At 39.6% G+C, this 23,326-nt stretch overlaps 1 protein-coding gene and 1 long non-coding RNA gene across 2 annotated transcripts in view; one reads left to right on the top strand and one right to left on the bottom strand.

Annotated features, from left to right (window-relative positions):
• The window catches only part of BMPR1B (bone morphogenetic protein receptor type 1B), a 391,772-nt gene extending 383,760 nt beyond the window's left edge, over window positions 1-8,012 (bottom strand). The window contains exon 1 of the mRNA XM_024246443.3: window positions 7,940-8,012. The gene's annotated coding sequence lies outside the window, so the exon portion shown is untranslated. The remainder of the gene's footprint in view (window positions 1-7,939) is intronic.
• Window positions 8,013-8,028: 16 nt separating this feature from the next.
• Window positions 8,029-22,309, top strand: LOC100939774 (uncharacterized). The gene is made up of 3 exons (XR_152420.4): window positions 8,029-8,608; window positions 11,088-11,163; window positions 21,888-22,309. It is a non-coding gene; the product is annotated as an uncharacterized LOC100939774 (long non-coding RNA).
• The last annotated feature ends 1,017 nt before the right edge of the window (window positions 22,310-23,326 follow it).

The following is a 23,326-nucleotide window of genomic DNA, read 5'->3' as shown; positions in this document are numbered from 1 at the left end:
TCATTGACATTTTACAGATGATGAAACAAAAACACAGAAGCTGCAGTATAACTTGCCCAAGGTCTCACAACTAGGAAATGACACAGCCACGATTCAAACCTAGACAAACTCCCACGGTTAACCAGGAGGCTATGCTGCCATCCATAAGATCCCTCTTGGGCTGCACACCTAACATTCCACAAAACCACTGTTCCATGAAACACACTGGGAAAACAAATGCAATCAGGTAAAACATACTGTTATATGCAAATTCCTTATCTGGATTAGTCAAATAGCTCATATTACCTCAAACCCCAATTTTTCATTTACTATCTGACAAAGTAGAAATAACAGTGATGTTAGACCTCAAAAAAATTCTAGAATGTAATTATTAAATGAGAGGTGTGATTAAATTATGTCCCCTCTCTGTTGTCTTTTAATTTTATTAGGCATCACAATTCAAACCGATATACTCTCAAGTGCCTCTTAATTTCTAGAGGTTTTTGTGTGGCAAGATTATTGGCCCAGTTTTCTTCTTCACGTCCATCAAACTTTTAAAATAGTCTAAGAAATATAACGAGCAGGGAGATGAGGAACTCTGTGATCTTTAACTATCAGATTACACATTAAATATGTTTCAGAATGCATACATTGATGTAGATGGGGTTACTGATGCATGATTAAATTCAAAACGAAAGTCACAAAATGATATAGATGATCTTATTTTCATTTAAAAATACATAGTAATGCATAAGAAAATTCTTAAGGGATACACACACACATACATATATACAAAACTATTAATTTTAGGTAATAGTATAAAGCACTTTATTTTCTTAAGGTTTATATGAAATTTCTAATTTTCCTGCCAAGATTTATTGTTTGTGTCATCATTGGGAAAAGCTTTTAAATAGTCAAATATTAAGAGCCTGAATAATATATGCAGGTTAACAAGAGCCACTTAGACATGCCCTGCCTTTCAGTTGCTTGTGATCTTGAGTAAATGATAGTCCCCCAGTTACTCTCTACTGCTGCACCCTGTTTATTTTTTTAAATAGACCTAATCACAAACCTAAATTGTAACTATTATGTATAGTTGTTTATTTCCTGCTCCCTTCCCAGTCCTCCCAAATAGTGGCAAACATCCACCTTTTTGTATCCACAATGCCTAGTACAGTGCCTGGTACTAAACAGTGAATCTATAAAGATGCACTGCATTTGTGAAAAAGTGGAGGAAACAAAGCACATGGATAGAAGGTACACAGACTATCAAGTCACGAGATGTTCCAATAAACTGACTGACAGTATTTATATAAGAACTTAGGTTTGTGGATCATTCTGCATGGACAGAAGCATATAATTTGGGGTGGAAAGCAGATGACCAAAAGAGGTAAGGGAGTATGACTGTTCTTATCAATCCAAGAAGACTCCAAAGAGGAGGCTTTCAGAAGCTGAATCAACAGAAAATAGGACTTTAATTGACACAGCTCCTGATAAGCTGAGGGAATTTATTTATAAACAGACAATGTAATAGGGTGTGGGAAGTAGTGGAAAAGAACCCCAAGGGTATTGCAGTAAATCCAGGTTAGTAAAAGCAGGGAAGTTATTCCAGGGATTACCAGAATCTGGAAAGAGGGAGTTATATAGAGAAGGATACCTTGAGAAGAGCAATGACTTTCAGTGCAGGAATACAGGCAGCCCAAACTGATCTCTCACAAAAAGGGAGCCAAGGAAATAAATACCCTCACTCCCCACCCTCCCTCTACTCTCCTGCTGTAGCTCCCCAGTGACCTACGTTTTTTAGAAGTCAAAGTTGTTCATCTAGGTTATTTTCCCTGCAGACAGCATGAGGTAGAAGGGCTGAGAGTGGTTCTGGAGTGGCAACCAAAATATATCTGACACAGAAGCCAATGGTAAGAACAGTTTTGGCAAAATGGGGCAAGACAGAATATTCAGATAGAGAAGAAACTCTTGACAAATTGAAGAGTATCAAAAGAAACAGTGGAAGAAAATTACGAACACATAAAAATGAAATGATGCCACAACTGTCTGCAAGCCCATCTGAGCACTGCACCACGTTCCGTAATAAAGGGAAGGATTTCAGGATAATCCTCCATTATGTGGACTATCATGGCTAATGTGTATTGGAAAACAGCAGAAAAGTAGCTTGTTTCAGAAAAAAGAATTGATGATAATTTAATACATTTTATAGATGGTCGTAAAGTATACTAGTTAGATAAAATTCACTGATTTCTATCAAGAGATTAATTTAGACAAAGGCAACATCATTACAGACTTCCTTGGAAACATTTTAGATTCGTAAATCATCAAATTAACTAGTGACAGATGTGTCTGTACTTGTTTAAGTTCATATCTATCTAACCGCTATAAAAATGACTAAAATGTTTATCTCAAGACAGCCAGGCAAGAAACGTTATAAACAGATATACTGGATTTTATCTTTTTTTTTTCCTTTAGCCGGTAAGTAAATACAATCTCCAGAAAATTCATTTCCAAACTTGCTACTTAATATCTTCCAAAGCTGACGCCACATGCAGCCATATCCTTGTTGAAAGACAGGAAAAAATAAAATTAGCTGAATCAAAACTACTGGCCTCTAAAAGCACTGCACAACTATTTACTGAATGCCTACTATGTCCTAGCACTTTGCAAGGGGCTGGAGTACAATGATGTGTAACATCCCGATCTAACAATGCAGACTTTACAATGAATTCTTTCAAGAAGCATCCAAAGTTTTCAAAGCTGAGGGTTAGAGGAAAATGACACTCAGACCTGATTAGAGGAATTCTGCCTCACATTCCTTTTTTTATACTGACACATTTTACTGAAAATGAAGTGAAGAGATGCTCATTCAAGGATGCTCACCACTCTGCTTTTCAGAGAGAACCAAGCGTCTCAGTGTAGTCCAGGAATCATGTCTAGCACTAAGAACCTTACCGCAACGCTTCCTAGGACATACTATAGGCTCTCACGTGGAAGAAGCTTGCAGCCCATGAGATATTTCAGGTGAGGTAAAGAAGTGGTATCTGGGAACTCTAAGAAGGTGCTGAGGTCTGAAATTCAAAAGTAAAAGTAACTCTTGAACCAGTGAATTGCTGCAATGTAGATCCTGGCACACCCCCAGCCCCAAGCCCCGCAAAAAAAAAAAAAAAAAAAAAACGGTGATGATTCAACTCCATGATTCTTCTATTCCATGATAAGAACAATGTCTGATCAACCTCTCAAGGTTCCACCCTTGGCCAAGTCAACAAACTCTCCGCTACATCATTTTCATAGCCACCCACGTGGCCATATTCAGGCACTCTTGCTCACACTACATACAGACATGCTAAATCATATTTGTTCACTTCTCTGTTTAAAATCCTCCAGGGTGTTCAACAGAATGTACTTTGAATAAAATGCATACTTTATGCTATGAACCTCGCCACCTCTCTGACCTCATTCCTACCACTTCCTCTAATTGCCTGAGTCCAGCCTCCCTGGCCAGTGAGTGCCTAGCTTGCTACTATTAGAGACAGCCCTAGTGCATCCTCTGATAGGAAATTCTTTCAGATCTTCAAGGGGTTGGCTCTTTCTTGTTACTCAAGAATATCCTTACAGAGGCCTTCCTTGACCACCTCATATAAAGTAGCCCAGTCACATGCTGTCATATCACCCTGTCTTGTTTTCCTAATGGCAAATTTCACTATTGGAAATAATCTTATTCATGTGTTTGTTGATAGTTCATTGTGTTTTCACTCTCTACAAGTTCAATGACAGCAAGGATCCTGTGTCTCTTACAGTCACAGTGTCCCCACGGTGTATAACAGTGCCACACACATTTAAGTAAAAATGAATGTAATTAGAATATTGGCATGTAAGTGGATGTCCCGAACATCATGAAAACAAATTATTGCCTGATGTAAATTATACATTATCCCTTCTTACTACTGTGATGAGCTTTAAAAATACCCAGAAATAACATAACAAAATGTCCTTTTTGTCTACTCCTAAATCTTGGCTTATTTCTCTCTCTCTGTACTCTATCCTAAAAAATTTTATTTTCACTCAATTTAAATTATTAAGTCAATATAAGCGACTTTTTAATCTACCTTTCTAGCCGCAACCCCTCCTTTCCCTGAATTCTGGCCTGCCTATACATATCTCGACAATTCTACTTCAGTTTCTGCCATCACATAAAATTCAGCATATGGAAACCTGAAATTATTAATAGTATCTCTAAGGCAATATCAGTTTTTCCTTCTGTCCTCAATACTTTTACCAACCATCCTCCGAATACCCATATTTAAAAGCTAGAAATGATCTTGATTATGAAATTCAAGAACTGGAAGACAGACTGGAGGACAAGTAAAATGGTCTTCAAGTTTTTTTAGAGCTGTGTTAGCCTTTTTTAAAACAAAAGCTTACCAGGAAGTCTGATATGTAAAACAGATGAATCTGCAGTTGTTCTGGGAGTTAAACTGGTAGTCTCTGAAGAAAACTTCAAAAAGAACCACTAATCTGGTCCAAACTTCCTTTTTCTTCTCCCTAACCCCCTTCAAAACACACACACACACACACACACACACACACACAGAATTATAGAGCGGAAAATATAAGTCCAGAGAGCTTAAATCTTCTTTGCAGGTAAGAAATAGTAATTCTGCCCAACACAGTTATCACCCAGAACAATGCCTACCACATAGAAATAATTTAGGAGTCAAGGTTCTTAAAGATCAGTATTACCTCCATGCTTACACACATCAGAAATCATTATCAGTTATTGCAAAGTGATACATTTCATGCATGGCTTTTATTGGGTGACATGAAAAGAAATCTTCAGAGTTTAGAGTAAAACTTCCAGCTTCTAATTATAGACATATTTACCCACTTCTAGTGAAAGAAGTCAAACATGAGTCCAGTGAAAAGAACTGTGGCACCGTGAAAAAAGTAAAGTCTCAATTCCATAGCCATCCTAGCCTCACTTTCTATTTCTGAGCATGGTTTTTCAAACTCTCTGGGCCTCATCCTCTTCATCTTTAATATTATTAATGTGTGTGATGACATGCTAAGATTCCTTCAATCCTAAGTCTATGATCTGCTATTACACTATTCTAAAGTATTTCCCTTGAGCTACTGCATCCACAAAGAATCAGTATCACAAGTTAGAGGCAATTTGGAAAAGAACCAATCGTCCTACAAGGATTTCTTGAGTATCTATCATATACCAGGTACTGTGCTGGGCATCTGAAATTCAGAGAAAAAGAAACAAAGGACACTATCTCACCTCAATGAGATAACAGTCCAACAAGGAAGTGTCAAGCAAGTAACCATACAGCACAGAGGTGGACACTGAAAGAGGGGCACTCAGAAGCCTGAGAGGCAGAGGCAGTGGTGAGGGGGCTTCTGAAAATCAGGAAGGCTCTGCTAGGTTGGAGTAGGTGACAACTGACTTTAGATTTGGATGATAAATACGAGTTGAGTGCTCAGAAAGAGCTGGAGGAGGTGCTATATGTGGCAAAAGATAAGCACATTTTAAACTGCCTTATACTTTTAAACAAATAATAATAAATCAGCATTTACTGTAATAAAAATACTTTATCAGGCCATCTCACACAGTTCCCAAAGCTTATGAGGAAAAATTTAAGTCAATTTCCTTTTCATAAATATTATTTAACGACTGGAACATTTTGAGAAACATACATAAGTAGGCCGTAGCAGCACGTCACTCAGGGACAATAATCTAACAGGGAATTTCATACAACCTAGCCTAGACTAAGTGCTGGGCAGCACCTGGCAGACAAGGTGGCAAAGCCCGTATAAATAGTGATGATTCACTAACATGACATAAATCAAGATTTTAACTCACCAAAAACTAACATTTTGATTTAAAAACACAAATCAGTGCCATTAAAATTCATCAGCGGCCTCTAGCACATGAGTAATGAGATCATATCAACTTATATCATGTAACTAAAAGGAAAAGGTGGTTTTCTAAATGGTAATTCAGATTGGACAAATAACACACTGTATCAAGTTTTGTAGCTCTAGGCAATATTTTGCTAAACACAAAGGTACATTATGCATGACTAAAGAAAACAGTGAAAATCAGAGCAATTAATTTCCCAGCTATGTTTCCCATAAAAAGACATCACTACTATGATCTGCTTATAAAACACAAACTTTTTTGCATTGCACAATGATCTAAGTGTGTAATAACTTACATATTTCACTAAGATGTAATATCCTTCAAAACATCCTTATAATGAAAGTTTTCCAAAAACATTATTGATCACTGGAATGTCTCATGTTTTCAAATTACTGACGAATCCTTTACTATTTTCTTTACAGTTAGAGATAATTCTTCTTGATCACTAGAGTGTAAAGAGGTATAAAGTACAAAGACTGAATATTTTCTTAAATACTAACGTCCCAGTTGACACAGGACATTTCCCATAACTTGCCCAAAACAATAATTAGGAGAGTTGTCACTGGAATCCTAAAAAATATATGTAAGAAAACAGAGACTCGTTGGCATCAATTTAGCACAGCAAGAGATTTCCATTAAGTGCTTTTTCAAATTATTTGCAAACACTTTTTAGCTGAACCCTCTCATTTCCAGTGGAGCCTTTTGTGTTTCTTTGCAGAACTCAGGAACCTTTTCTCAGGTGGCTCTGCTTCGCTGCAGATAAGTTTGGTATTAACACATTCTCTTTATCTGTTGGAGGTAATGAAACGGCTCTCTTCCTCCGTTTTCTTTCACTGGCACCTTTGTGACCGCTCGTAGTCACTGACCTCACCTTGGTGGAAAGGTGGCTAAAAAAAGAGCAGTTCCTAACCACTCAAGGAAACTGCAGCGTTTCCATTCAGAACAAACAGCAGGACCCAGCTGGAGGGGTGCAGCTCTGCAGAAGTAAGATCCGCACCGCAGCGGACAACTTCCAGAGGCTCTTCTCCAACACCACCAAAGACAGGCGGAAACACGGAGCCTGGACAGAAAGAGGGACGAGCAGAGAGATGGGCGCAGAGAGCAAGAGACAGGGGAGCCAGGAAGACCGGGAGCGAAAGCCTCTTAAGAGAGAGAGAGAGAGACCAAAAGATTGTGAGAATGACAGAGCGAAGAGGATGAAGGGACAGAGGAGGGACACACTGGGAGAGCCAGAGCAGGCGGTGGGGAGAGGGAGACACGCACGGAAGGAAAGAGAGACCGGGGGGAGAGGCAAAGGATAGCAATAAGGAGAGGAAGGGAGAAAGGAAGAAGAGGGAGAGAATGAAAGACCCAGAACTTGAGAGGCAGACAGAGAGACAGAGAAGCAGGAGAGAGAGAGAGGAGAAGAGACAGGCAACTGAAGCAGAGACGGAGCCCAGTCCGAGGCGCCGGGACCAGCCCGCCGCGCACTTTCCCCCACGGCAAGGCTGGGTCTCGGGAGGCGTCCGGGGCAGGTGGGTGCCTGCGGGTCCCGCCTGGGCTGGCCCTGGGCCCCCGCCCCGCCGCCCCGCCGGGCTCCCTCCCATTTCCCGGATTCCGCGACTGCCCTCAGCTCGCCCTCCCGCCCCATCCCTCCGCTCGCAGGTCCGACTCCCTGCCTTGGCGCGTCCCTCCAGCTTCCAAGCACGTGTCCCGCCCGCCGCCGCCGCTGCCCCGACTCCTCGCCTGCGCGGGCACGAGGCCTCGGGGTCCCGGCAGAGCCGCCCGCGCACAAAGCCGAGGCGGCCACCGCCTGACCCCCTCCCCGCCGCCGCCGCCACCGCCCCACGGCCGCGCAGCCCGCCCTCGCTCTCGCCCTCTCCCTCGCGCACTCCCTCCTGCCTGGGGCGACCGCCGCCCAGCCCCGCACCCAGCCGCTGCCCGTCCCGCGCCGCCCCTCGCTCTGCCCGGCTCTCGCCGGCTCGGCCGCCCCCCGCGCGCTCGGGAACTCGGCCACCCTCAGGGGACGGGGCCCCGCCGCGCGCGCCTTACCCGCGGCTGCGCTCCCGGCTCCCGCGTCCTCGGCGCCGCGGTCCCCGCACTGTCCGGCGCCCCGCGAGGCCTCGCCGACTCCGCGCCCCGCGCTCGGCCGCGCCGTCAACTTCTGGCCGCCGCGGCCGCTCCGCCGCCACCGCCGCCGCCGCCGCGGGACTTTTTTTTTTTTTTTTTCCCCTCTCGCTCCTCGGCTGCCTCTGGAATTTTTTTTTTCACTTGCCCTCTCCAGCTCCCACTAGTGATTGGAGACTGAGAGCCAAGTACTTAGCGGAGGGATTACACTTCTCAACGCACTTGGAGCGGCCCCAGCGCCGCCGCCTGTGTGCGGAGTGCGGAGCCGACTTGGGGAGCGGCGGGGTGCGGGCCGGAGGCATCCGTGGTAGAGGGGTGCGCTTCCCAAGCCCCGTCTGCTGCTCAGAGCATCCCCAAGATTTCCCTCATGGGTCCTGTCCTGGTTATGTTTAAGAAGGTTTCCAGAAAACCTCCTGGTTTGAGGAACAAAGATTCGTGGAATTATTGTACCTTGAGAGCTGGAAAGGGCTCGCAGAGATGATATAATGTCGTGGATTTCAACTTTTCAGGGCCATAGACACTTTTCAGAAATTGATAAAACGTTGACACACCTCGTAAAAAATGAACACATTAAAATTATGCCTGCAGTTTGAGGTGGGGGTTTTAAGAATCTTGAAATATATATAGTTGAGCGTCCAAGGGAAATGAAATATTTCCCTTCTACATATTTTTGAAACCGTTAAACGAAAACTAACAACAACCAAAAAATTAAAAATAAAAAAATCAAACCCAGAAGAGAAAACCCATTCCATTTGTATTTGATGACAGTTTATAGTTAGTCGTGTTTCTTTTGGAAAAGCATGTAACGTCTTATACTTTGTGGTCTCCTTGCTAAGTCTTTAAGTGTTGAAACACTTTCTAAGTGGGTAAATACAAAGTAAGCTAGTTCACAGAAGATTTGGGGAGAATAGTTAACCTCTTTAAAATCAGCCATTTTGCCAACTCTATTTCCCAGGGAGATATCTCGTGACTTCCAAATACTCTTTTCCTTTCAATACCTTTCAGCTTCCCACTCTCCAGCATTACTTATTTTCTCCTTCTGTAAAATTTTTTTCTTCCAAAATATTGACAAACCGTCTCTGGTCACCACCAAGTGTGCGATCTAAGTCATTTTTTTTAACACTTTTTCACCCTGAAGTAACTTTCTTCCAATTTTCTTCATATCTATTTCTATATTCAATTCTTAGCCTACAATTTTCTATCAACTCCTCCTTTTTCTTAAATTGTTTCCATTAAATCTTTTTTAAACATGAAATGTATCTTTTTGCACTTATCAATAAAAAAATTCATTTGTGTATCAATTTATTTTATGCAGCTTGCACTTAAAGCAGGCGGTGCCCCCAGTGTTGAGTGTATGAAAATGTGGTCATGTTTTTTCTATAAAAGCAATGTTAGAGTCTCCACAAAGGTCTTTTTGCCCCATAATATATCTGCATTGTGATTTCTAATGCCAAACTGGAAGAAGAAAGGTATCTGAACGAAAATTTCCAAAACAGGTGAAATTAGTCATTGGCATCATCTGACCTTCCTTATTCAACCACTGTTCCAGTCCTCAGTGCCAGTACTCATCCTCTTGCCCCAAGAATTCCAAGATGGAATCCATTCATTTTACTCTCATCCCAATTCTTCTCTGATATCCTCACTCCCACCCCCTTCCCCTTTTCCACCTACTTTCTTTCAAAACAATAAAGCATATGACTACCTAAATTACCTTCTACCTGGTCCTCATTCCAATTTTTCATCATCTCCATCCTCATATTAACTAAGTGTTTTGGGGGAAGAAGGGAGCTTGGAGACACTGAAGTTATAACTCCTACACCATTAAAATAAAAGACAAAGCAAGGAATTATGAGCTATCACGTAATTAACTAAAAATAATAAATTATCGAAAATGAAATGAGTTTAGAAATATGAGTTTTAAATATTGAAAATAAGATACCAAATTATAATTCATTACAGAGCTTATGACTGTATACATAGAAAAGCTTAGAGAATTTACTGGAAATCCATAGAACTAAAAATGTAATGTGTTGATCATTGTCAATATGTCATCAACATTAAGCAAGTTTAAAGAGGAAAGAAACCTGATTGAATCTATCCTTTCTACTGTGTGAATTACTGATAATTTGTATTTGACAGCTGTATAATCTCTCTTAGAATTGGAGCACTCATAAACTGCAGTGAAATAAAGCAGACATTATGCAGAATGTTTTGGAGCTAGTGGTATTGTCACCTGTATCTTTTCAGAAGTTGCACTAAGGATTATCTTTCCTTGGCTTAACTCCTCCATTCAGCAAATATCCTTCAGAGAATCTGCTGGGTATAAGATACTGATTCAGGGAATACAGGCATCTCTGGATAGAGGAGACACAGATTCCACTTCAATCAACTTACAGACAAGAAGATAGACTTTTTTAAATACCTTGTTTAAATATATTTTTTAAAATTCCAAATCAGAGAACAAAGGAAATTCCTGTAGGTCTTTGGGATGAAAAAAAAAGCACTCCAGGTGGGAGAAAATGGGGTACAGGGGAGACTGTGTTTGAGGTGGGCCTTAGATGGTAGCATTTCTGTAAGCAGGAATGAGGAGCCTTGGAAAGAAGCTATTCAACAATCAACATTTTTGAGTGCCTGTGACAAACCAAGTCCTGGTATTTGAGATGCAAACTCTGTCCATTCCTTCTTGAAACTCATAATACAGAAGAAACAAGATACTTAAAAAATATATAGAACTTTCTATGAGAAGTACATTAATACATGAACACACAATTATTGGAGCATAGAAAAATGAACTATTCTGCCTAGAAATGTCAGGAAAACCTTCATAGAGTAGTCACATTTCATAAGGGTCCTGAAGGATCTTTAGAGATCAAAGCGGGGCTAGAAAGAAAATAAACATTCTAAGCAAGGAGAACACTATGAAAAAGTATGGCGTGTTTAGAGAACGGCTGGTATCTCAGTGCTGCTATCCAAGTGATGAGGAGAAGGTGCAGCACATGACTCTCTTAGGCTAAGCAGGGTTCAGAAATGACCTTGTCAAACATACTAATGAAATTGATTTTTTCCTTATTAGGTAATGGAGAAGCACTGGAGATTTGTAAGCAACGGAGTCAAATGGTGGACTGGGATTTTCAGGAGATCATTTAGAGGTACCTGGAGAGGGAGAAATGAAAGCACAAAACTAATTAAGAGTCTGTCATTGAAAGAAGGAAAACTTGAACCAAGACAATGGTGTAAACTACCAAGATTACCAGCAGACTCCAAAGACACTTCAGATATTGGTAACTGTAGCCTGGGATTTGGGTGCTTTTAAAGGCCATAGAAGCCAGATGTGGTGGTACATGCATGTAGTCACAGGTACTCAGAGGCAGAGGTGGGAGGATCCCTTGAGTTCAAGACCAGCCTGAGCAACATAGTGAGACCCCCACATGCCCACACCATCTCTAAATAAATAAATAAGTAAATAGAGACCACTGGGGGGAGAAGAATAGAAAGGAGGGGCTTCATTGGGTGCATGACAAATTTTAGCAAAAGCAAGATTTTTTTTCCCCTCTGCTTCTACACGAGGAAACCAGGGCAGTGTATATGAGGACTCTCAAACACTTGCAGGCGTATTTCCCATTAAGAAAGACATTTGCCCAGGCCCACTGGAATTGAACTATTTGGGGAATTTATAAGTAGAGAAATAGGACAGACCTGGGGACACAGCTTGCTTCTATGCTATCAGCCTCCCCTTCTCCTTCCTCTTCATGGATATCCTCACTCCTACCACTTTCCTTTTCCACCCCCCTCTTCTCTCAAAACTGTAAAGGATTTGACCACCATTAATATTTTGTCATAAATCAAGGCATACAATGCTAAGTAACATTCTAGAACATGTGCTTTTAAACTATTTCTCTGTAATTGTGGAATAAAAGTCTGCCTCTTTTGAGGTATGGTATTTTAGGAATCAGGTGAAGGAAATATTTTTCAGTGTAAAAAAGAGATCTTTTTCTTGCTCTTCTGTTCCTACTGCTGTGGTTGTCTTATTGTCCACTGCTACATGTTGACTCTACATATACAAAATAAGTGGTTAAGCCTCTCAACAAACGGAGTATTTAAATTTTTGTTTGTTAATATAATGACTTGGTGAAATGTGTACCTTCCATAATAAAAGCCACATTTATGGAGTGGATACCATGATACAGGCACACCACTAAGTAGCTCACATTTATTATCAACCTGAGGCCTCATAATAAGGTATTATTTTGTTTCCATTTTACAAATGAGGAAAGCAAGGCACAGAGAAGTTAGATAATGTTCCCAAGGCCATGCTAGAAATTGGAAGAGGCAGGATTTAAACATAAATTGTCTAGCTGCAGCAGCTCAGTCTTAACCAGTGCACTAAACTGCTTCTATAGCACTGAGAATGGTTTTTGATTTTTGTTTTTTGAGATGGAGTCTCACTCTGTTGCCCAGACTGGAGTGCAGTGGTGTGATCTCGGCTCATTGCAATCTTTGCCTCCCAAGTTTCAAGCGATTCTCCTGCCTCAGCCTTCCAAGTAGCTGGGATTACAGGTGTGCACCACCACACCCAATTCATTTTTGTATTTTAAGTAGAGACAAAGTTTCACCACTTTTGGCCAGGCTGGTCTCGAACTCCTGACCTCAGGCCATCTGCCCGCCTCGGCCTCCCAAAGTGCTGGGATTACAGGCATGAGCCACTGCATCCAGCCGAGAATTTTTTAAGTAGACATTGAACAGACACTATACAAAACTACGTGAAGATCTTGAATCTAAGATAATGTGTGAGTTTGATCTTAGAACATATGGAAAAGCAGGGTACTTGAGTCCTCTATATTTCATTAAATGCATTTTTGAGGTTCTGAAAGCTAGCTGCTGGGGGAAGAAGCTGCTGATAGCAGAGACCTGGGAAGCAATGAGGTCTGTGGCTTTTAAAACTCCCCTTTCTGGGTCAGTGCTTAATCACCTTGCCTAGGCCTTTTGCCAAGTTGTAAGCTTCTTTAGGATCTTTTTCCCTGTCTTTTACTACTCTCCCCCAGTTTTGCTAGCTAGAAATGGGTGCTTTTAGCTCAAAAGCGGATTTTTGCATGTTGTGCTGTGGATTGCATCATAAGGTAGCAAGACTTCCCTCACAGAAGCATTTAGCAAAGGTAGAGATGGGATATTGTGGAAGGAGTTCGTGCCTACAAGGGGTTGAAGGACAGACTCTAAAATTCTCTAAGACTCCTTTCTACTTTATGAATCTGTATTTAACATATTATGAATAATTTTGATATTAACACAAATATCAATACAAATATAATTTTATATAATTTATATAAATACTGTTATGTGAATATGGATATTAATTAACATTAATACATATTATTTATTGTGAATTATTTAATATGAATTAATATATTTCTTGTTTGTTTGTTTGAGACAGAGCCTCACTCTGTCACCCAGGCTGGAGTGCAGTGGCAAGATATCAGCTCACAGCAATCTCCACCTTCTGGGTTCAAGCAATTCTTGTGCCTCAGTCTCTGAAGTAGCTGGAATTACAGGCGTGTGCCACCACGCCCGAATAATTTTTGTATTTTTAGTAGAGACGGAGTTTGATCATGTTGGCCAGGCTGGTCTCAAACTACTGACCTCAAGTGATCCACTCACTTTGGCCTCCCAAAGTGCTGGGATTACATGGGTGAGTCACTGCACCCAGCCTGAATTAATATATTTCTAAATATATTAATATATTTTCTGATTCTGGTATATAATAAGTCAGTGATAACCTCACAATTAAAATACACATCAAATTACTCTCATATCTACTATATTTTCTGCTGATCGTTTTATTTGGTTTTATATAAAACAACTGTGATTATATATGGGAAGAAATAACACAGAAATTCTAGTTCTATAGCAATTTAATTTTGTCTAATATGTAAGTTAAAGAAAAATAGAACTTCTCAATTGAAACAGAAACAAGCCATAAACTATGAAAACATCTGAAGTAGCTAAGCCACTGGTTCTGTTTTCAAAAAAAAAAAAAATATCTTTGGTAGGCCAAGATGGGAGGATCCCTGGAGGCCAGGAGTTTGAGACCAGCCTAGGTAACATAGGGAGATCCCGTCTCTAAAAAAAATTTTAAAAATAGTTGGGTGTGGTGGCACATGCTTGTAGTCCTAGCTACTCAGGAGGCTGAGGAAGGAGGACTGATTGACACCAGGAGTTTGAGGCTGCACTGAGCAATGATCAATCCACTGCCTGGGCAACAGAACAAGACCTGTCTCACTTAAAAAAAAAAAAAAAAGAAGAAGAAGAAGAAGGCTGGGCACAGTGGCTCACACCTGTAATCCCAGCACTTTGGGAGGCCGAGACGGGCAGATCACGAGGTCAGGAGATCGAGACCATCCTGGCTAACACAGTGAAACCCCATCTCTACTAAACAAATTACAAAAAATTAGTCTGGCGTGGTGGCGGGTGCCTGTAGTCCCAGCTACTTGGGAGGCTGAGGCAGGAGAATGGCGTGAACCCAGGAGATGGAGCTTGCAGTGAGTTGAGTTGGCGCCACTGCACTCTAGCCTGGGCGACAGAGAGAGACTCTGTCTCAAAAAAGAAAAAAAAAAAAAAAACTGAAGTAGAAATGTTAAAATGATTTTACTTTTTTTTGCCGTCAACATTGTTCCAACTTTTCTTAATAAAAGCGGATATCATACCCACATGTTTATATGCTGCCAAATTATGCAGGGCTTGATAATAAATTAATCTCTCTCAAGTCACATTTGAATACAATGTCATATTCATATTGTTTTTTGAATTTTCAAACATTTCTAAAGCTAGAGCATCTTTTATTCTGAACCATCCTAATCCATACACCTACATGATTCCTAAAACTAGAAAATGAGGAAAAAATTCTGTAACAAAACTTATAAAAATAATTCCTACATCTGTTTCTTTAGAGTCTCATGTTCCTGATGACATTTTCCTTCTAAAATGATTTGCCAACCTTGGAACTTTTCAGTGTTTTCCCTGACTCACAGTATATTTACAGTGTGTGCCTCAGGAAGAAATATACAGCAACTATTTCCTTCTGTACTAGAAAAAAACACAGAAAAGTTAGGTAACAAAAACAGATGAAGAGCAATTTTCTGATTGAACTACCTGAAAAGGATGAGTTTACTAAAAACTTATTAACTAAAAACCTATTCTTTCCATCAGACTCTCTTAAATTGATAGAATTATTTAAGGCTAGTAGAGAAAAGAAATTTAAATTCTATTTAATAATTTTAGAGACTGTGCCTTATTTAAATTCATAAAGCTTTTAACATGGTGTTAATGTCAGAAATAATATTGAATATTACCACATTAACTGTAAGAAGACATTGTAGGAATTCCTTTTTGATATTCCTAATTATAAGACTAATGTCTGCATTGAAATATAGACTGTGAAGATACTCGTGGAAAGCTATACAGATTTCCATCCTACAAAACCACGAAGACAATGATGTCCAGGACATACTGCAGGATGAAGCCCCAGCCTCTTTGGCAATATTCAAGGAACCTTGGAAGTTTCATGCTACTTTTAATGGAAAGGAAAATGACAGAACCGAAGTCAAAGGAGGAAAGACAAAAAAAAAGAGAAAACGAGTCCTCTAAGTAACAACAACAACAAAAATAGGAATGAAGGAAAAAAAGATCAAAGAGGAAATCACATTCTAAAATACATCTTTTCTTTCTGGTGGCAGAATTTTGTTTTAACACACAAGGTCAAACTTGTGATTTTGTTAAGTAGCACTATTCATTAACATGAGCTAGATATTTACATAGTAAGTCAGAATAACATGAAGTATTGAAGATCTGATTGTAACTCACCTGCTTAAAAACTATAAAAGTTCTCATTTGCCTACAGAATAAACCTGTAACATTCTGGAAGGACCTTCAGAGCCCATACTGATCTGGTCTCAGCATTTTTTTTTTTCCAGACATGTCTTCTCCCAAATATTCTAGCCCCACAGTCTGCTTGCCAACTATTTTTACACCTCCCACCATTTCTCCTGGCTGTTATACTGTCTGGCCCTTTTCATCATCTGGCCTTCACCTTCTAGACCCTAGTCAAGTGTCTTTTCACTCATAAAATATCTTTTTCTCTAGGAATATTGTTAACTGTTTCTCACACTTCTACATTATCACTCTCGTGTATTTTATACCTTTGCATATTCTTTTTCTTTTATTTGTTTTTTTTTTTTTTTTTGAGACTGAGTCTCGCTCTTGTTGCCCAGGCTGGAGTGCAGTGGCACGATCTCAGCTCACTGCAACCTCCGCCTCCCAGGTTCAAGCTATTCTCCTGCCTCAGCCTCCTGAGTAGCTGGGATTACAGGTGCCCACCACCACACCTGGCTAATTTTTGTACTTTAAGTAGAGACAGGGTTTCACCGTGTTGGCCATGCTGGTCTTGAACTCCTGACCTCAGGTGATCTGCCTGCCTTGGCCTCCCAAAGTGCTGGGATTACAGGCGTGAGCCACCACGCCTGGCCTCTTAGCACATTCTTAACACACAGTAGTGTTCCTGGCATGTAATAGGTGCTCAACATACCTTGGCTGTTGAATGACAACAGAACCTCACAGGTGAGTTAAAAAACCATGAAGCTGAATCTTAGAACATCTATAGACTCCCAACTGTATTGGCCACACCAAAAAAGATCTTCTGAAACAAAGATTAGCATCCTATAAATGGGCTGTGTAGGCAGTCAGTATATAGGGTTTTGTTTCCAGTTTATAAATATTTTAAATTAATTTTTTTAAACACAGGAATAAAAACCTACACAAGTTTATTTACTGCAAGGCTAGGGCAAGCAGTAGAGTGGTGCAAAATGGCACCAGTGTGACCTGAGTAGAAATTTGAATGAGGTGTGAGATGGGAAGGGTCCAGATGATGGAAGTCTAGTTAATCATGGGAATTGCTATCTGCGGGTGAGGTGGGCATGATGGTAAAATTTCTTTATTCCTGGCTGAGGAATTCAAAGACTATCATCTTCAACAGGTAGAAAACAGTCATCAAATCATCATCATATTCCTGGCCGGGCATAGTGGCTCATGCCTGTAATCCCAGCACTTTGGGAAGCTGAGGCAGGTGGATCACTTGAGGTCAGGAGTTCAAGACTGTCTAGCCAACATGGTGAAAATACAAAACCTAACCAGGTGTGGTTGCGGGCACCTGTAGTCCCAGCTAATTGGGAGGCTGAGGCAGGAGAATCATTTGACCTGGGAGGTAGAGGTTGACGTGAGCCAAGATCGCGCCACTGCACTCCAACCTGGGCGACAGAGCAAACCTCTCAAACAAACAAACAAAAAAACCACATTGCTGAGCATGTGTGAGCATTCTTACATTCCGAGCATTCTTACCTGAACAGAGAGTATCCCAAGATGTTGTTTGATGCAGATGAAAGCTCCTAGAGTACAGAAACACAGAATTAGTAATCTGACACCTAGCGTATATTACAGATTTCATAAACATATGAAGACTGGATGAATAACATAACTTGACAGTGTACATCAATTTCTGGCATTACTGTTTCACCCACCAAATGCTATTATAGCAGAATAAGGACAGAATTGATTCTTCTTACACACACAGTCCCATTACCAACCAAATAAAATTTGGAGTGAACCGAAATAACAAGAACAATAACAATACGGTTAAAAGAATGGCCATTATTTGTTCATTGCTTACTATGTGCCAGGTACTGTAGCACTTACTTCGTTATCTCATTTAATCATGGATATTATTAATACCATCATTTTACAGATGAAGAAAATGAGGTTTTGATAAACTAAGTAACTTACCAAGGTCTCAGAGCAGTATGTGATGGAGTGGATATTTAAAGCCAGGATTTTTAGGATGTATATCTCACATTCTTAACTAGAACACCCCCTTAGACTTTCTGAATATAGACACACACTTATCTATAAAGTGCAAGCTAATCCATGGATGGACTGAGGTGCTTCTAAATGGATCAATCATTTTGTTCTTTTTCCTGTTAGTGATAGATGTTTCTAGAACTATGGACTTACCTTCAAACGTTGTGTTATTGTGAAACAAAAGAGATAAACCATTAATGCTTGAAGGTATTTTATAATGTTTCATTGCCTTACAGTTGCTTCACTGCTTTTACCTGCGGACATGGTGTAACACACAGATCATAAAATGCTAATGACAAAGCTATCATGCAGGTATCATAGAGGATTTTTAATATCATCTGATGTTAAAGATACAATTTTTATGCTAGGTTGAAATTCTAACATTAAGAAGAAATGAGGAAACACAACTTGGCATCTCTCCTTCTGTTGAAGGTTTTAAAGCATTGAAATTATACTGAATTGTTTCATGCTAAATTACTCTTATGTTTTATTTTACACACACACACACATATATATATATATATATATATTTTTTTTTTTTTTTGAGACAGAGTCTCGCTGTCGCCCAGGCTGGAGTGCAGTGGCACAATCTTGGCTCACTGCAACCTCCACCTCCCAGGTTCAAGCAATTCTCCTGCCTCAACTTCCCGAGTAGCTGGGAAAACAGGCGCGCACCACCATGCCCAGCTAATTTTTTGTATTTTTAGTAGAGACGGAGTTTCACCATGCTGGCCAGGCTGGTCTCAAACTCCTGACCTCAAGTGATCCACCTGCCTCGGCCTCCCAAAATGCTGGGATTACAGACACGAGCCACCATGCCCAGCCATTTATTTTTTAACTTTTATTTTAAATTCAGGGGTACAGTGCAGGTTTGTTACATAGGTAAACTTGTGTTATGGGGGTTTGTTGTACAGATTATTTCATCACCCAGGTATTAAGCCTAGTACCCATTAGTTATTTTTCCTGCACCTCTCCCTCCTCCCACCTTCCACCTTCCAAAAGGCCCCAGTGTGTGTTGTTCCTCTCTCCGTGTCCCTTTCTCCTCTACTAGTTGCTAAACTTCTTGAGGTTGGGACTATATCTTTGCATGTTTGTGCCTAGCATTTAGCACACTCTGTAGCACATTTACCAGCATTACATACATGCTCAGTGAACAGACAGATCATACTATCTATATTGAGAACACATAGGTCAGAATTAAAGAATAAATAAAAAACCATGCTGATACTTTAATATGAATTCTCAAATAGAAATACATAAGCCTTCTCACCTCCAGTATTAACTTTGCAAGAGAGAATTCTCAAAGCTGAGAAGAAGCCTGGTGCCTAGTGACAATAGTCTACTGTGCACATGATACAGAAACTAGAGACAGTGTTTTGAATGGTGCTAATAAGCCAAGGACACTGAACAAGCATGATGAACATTCTCTGGACAGTGAAAAATCCACTTGAAGAAAAGCTACTTTTGCCTTTGAACACTCATTAATAAAGTTGCTGCCTTATTCTGCCCTACTTACGGTGCTTTTTTTGAAGAGAAAGCAATCAACCAAAAAGTTTATGACAATGAGGGCAGATTTTTTAAATAGAAAAATAATAATTGTATATTTTTATGGTGTACAACATGATGTTTTGCTATGGGTATACATTGTGGAATAATTAAATCAAACTAATTAGCATATGCATTTCCTCACATCCTTCTCTTATTTTTGTGGTGAGAATAATAACAATCTATTTTAGTAGTAATTTTTTTTTTTTTTTTTTGAGACAGAGTTTCCACTCTGTCACCAGGCTGGAGTGCAGTGGCACGATCTCGGCTCACTGCAACCTCAGCCTCCCAGGTTCAAGCGATTCTCCTGCCTCAGCCTCCTGAGTAGTTGGGACTACAGGCACGTGCCACCATGCCCAGCTAATTTTTGTATTTTTAATAGAGACAGGGTTTCACCATGTTGGCCAAGATGGTCTCGATCTCCTGACCTCGTGACCCGCCCGCCTCGGCCTCCCAAAGTGTTGGGATTATAGGCGTGAGCCACCGCACCCTGCCTCTAGTAGTAATTTTTAAAGATACAATACATTGTTATTAACTATGGTCACCATATTGTACAATAGATATATTGAAATAATTTTTTCTGTCTAATTGAAATTTTGTATGCATCAACAAACATTTATCCAATCCCCCCACCTGCCAGCCTTTGGTAACCACCATTTTACTCTTCGACATACCAATTTCATATCCTTTAGACATTACCAATAAGTGAGATTGCTGGATTATATGGTATATTTTTAATTTTTTGTGAAAACCCCATGGTGTTTTTCATAATAGCTATATTAATTTACATTCTTACCAACAAGCCTTACCTCGCCACATCCTTGCCAACAACACTTACCTTTTGTACTCTCAATCATAGCCATTCTAACAGGCACGAGGTGATATCTCATTGTGATTTTAACTTGCATTTCCCTGACAATAGTGATGGCAAGAATTTTTTCATAAACCTGTTGGCCATTTGTATATCTTCTTTTAAAAAAAAATCTATCCAGGTCCTTTGCCCATTTTTAAATTGGGCTATTTCTTTTCTTATAATTGAGATGAATTCCTTATGTGTTTTGGATATTATCTCTTATTAGATGGTAAGCTCTCTGTCGGATGCATGATCTCTGAATATTTTCTCCTATTCCATGGGTTGTCGCTTCACCCTATTGATTGTTGCCTTTGCTGTGCAGAAGCTTTTTAGTTTGATATAATTTCATTCATCTGTTTTTATTTTACATGGCTTTTAGAGTTATATCCAAAGAATCATTGCCCAGACCTATGTCATGTAGCTTCTCTCCTGTGTTTTCTTCTCTTTGTTTTACAGTTCCAGATCTTAGATTTAAGTCCTAGGTCTTAGATTTTGAGTTAATGTTTTTGATATGGTGTGAGATGAGGGTCTAATTTCATTCTTCTGTATGTGGATATTCAGTTTTCTGAGCACCATTCACTGAAGAGACTTTCCTTTCCCCATTGTGTGTTCTTGGCATCTTTGTCAAAAATCAATTGACTGTAAATGCATGGATTTATTTCTGGGTGAGGGATTTTAATGACTTTCAAATCATTCGACAGAACATCTCACATGAATTATTACTACATCTGCAACTCATCATAACCTTAAAATTACTGATATTCCTAATTTCTACATTTAGCAACTTGAAAATTTTGTACTTGGTACACAGCATTTGTGAAGACAGATCGATATGCATATAATATACATAAAATTAGTATAGAGATAACCAAGGTAATAACCTCAATATTATGTTTGTGGCCACTGTTGCGGTTTTAATGATCTTCGTGCTCCAGGATGACTTCCCCATGGGAGTATAGTAGAAGAGTGGGCATATATAGCCCTCAGGGAGGGGGCAAGGTTTGGAATCCAATTACCTACATGCTTTACTGTCTGTTACACCACAAAGACATAAACCTATTCTATTTTACTACTTACCTTTTCAGTTAATTTGTAATAGTTTGAAAGCATTATTTCAGTATACCCATGGAAAAACAGACTTCTGATTTGACGATTCCTATGTTTTACTGTGATTTAAAAACCAGCAGCCTTACTTAAAAAGAATAGTCTTTCTATGTAACCATGACCAAGCTAGATTGTATACAACCATATTCCACATATATCGTATACGTTTTGATACCATATATGTCATATAGATCTTGATACAGTAGCAACAGGAAAGCCTTGATACCAAGATTTTCATTTGTTTAAAACTAACGGCCAGGAAATTATTTAGGTTCTGGCTCTAATTAATTTATATAATGTAGACCAAAGCTATGTCAATGTATTATTGGTTTGGAAATGAAAGAAGACTCAGACAGTTAAATTCCCCATAGCCTAGCTATGTAGTTCTGTAAGCATAGGGAATTCATTAAGCAGCAATACATAGTACTTTTTCTTAATGTTTTATTTGTTTTTCTTTTTGTTTTCTTGTAGAGTAAGATCTTACCAAATCCTTTAGTCATGGTCTATTTCGTTGCACTCATATGGGTGTTACTGCAAAGGTGAACAACTAATGACTGCAGCAGGAAAAAGAATTGGATGTGTCATGAATTATGGCCCTGCTTATACTTCTACTTCAACCATAATCATTTGTTTAAACAAAAAGTTCTGCATTTGAATTGTCACAATTGTGTGTGTGTTATAAACATCTCGTATTTCATCCAGGCTCAGCCAACACTTGCCTTTGTTAACACTCATAATCAAGAAATAAAATCTCATACTAATCAAAAATTATCCTTCATAAGAGAATATAAACAGAAGTCTGGTTCATAAACTTACTAATTAACACCTCTACTCTCATGTATTAACTAACATTTTTGTTTCATCTTAAATAAAACTTTATGACATGCTAATAATTTATTTAAAATTTTATCTTTCAAAGGCTTATCTTCTCTTAATGTTCGACTTAGGTTTTTTTATACTATTGATTTTGCCTTTAGAAAATTTTCATATCCCAGCCAGGCAATGTGGCTCACACCTGTAATCCCAACATTTTGGGAGGCTGAAGTGGGAGAATCACTTGAGGTCAGGAGTTTGAGACCAGCCCGACCAACATGGTGAAACCTCATTTCTACCAAAAGTCCAAAAATTAGCTGGGTGTGGTGGCAGGCACCTGTAGTCCCAGCTACTTGGGAGGCTGAGATAGGAGAATCGCTTGAACCTGGGAGGCAGAGGTTCCAGTAAGCCGAGATCAGGCCACTGCACTCCAGCCTGGGCAACAAAGCAAGACTCTATCTGAAAAAATAAATAAATAAAATAAATATCCCTCTCCTATAGCATACAAATATAGGCACTAAGTGTACATTGCATATCTTTTCTTAGATCAGATTCTAGTTTCTGTAATTTCCTCCTCCCTTTTTTTTCTCATAGAGGGATTTATAAGATTTAGGATTCACTTTTGTATACAGCATATTCTTTCACTTTGGTTTTCCTATGGAAACCAGTGTATTTTCATAGAAAACATATTAGCTACTCTACCTTCCTATGTACTACATCTGCATTGCAGCCTTCTTCTGAATGAGCACTGTAATTACAACATTCCCTAGACTACATCAGAACTCATGAACAAGCAGAACTGCAACATGCAACTTTCTCAGTAATCAGTAATCAAGTTCAACAGGATAATCAGCAACAACAAGCACAGGAAGGCAGAGTGTTTCTCTTACTCTCTAATAGCAATAACGTATTCATGTTTTCATTGTTGGGGACCTTCAAATCATTTTAAGAAGTCACAGTTTTACTGTGGTGTCAATAAAACCAGAAAGACAACCAAGAATTTTATGGTATAAATTTGCCTTACTAACTGTGCCTGAAAAGATGAACGGAGAAGAGTGATTAATGAGCCTAATGGTCTAAGTGGAATACTCAATTCC

This window comes from Pongo abelii, chromosome 3, assembly GCF_028885655.2.
Source record: "Pongo abelii isolate AG06213 chromosome 3, NHGRI_mPonAbe1-v2.0_pri, whole genome shotgun sequence".
Classification (NCBI taxonomy): Eukaryota; Metazoa; Chordata; class Mammalia; order Primates; family Hominidae; genus Pongo; species Pongo abelii.
Note: the sequence above shows the minus strand (reverse complement) of the source record. Positions and strands in the feature narration are given on the sequence as shown.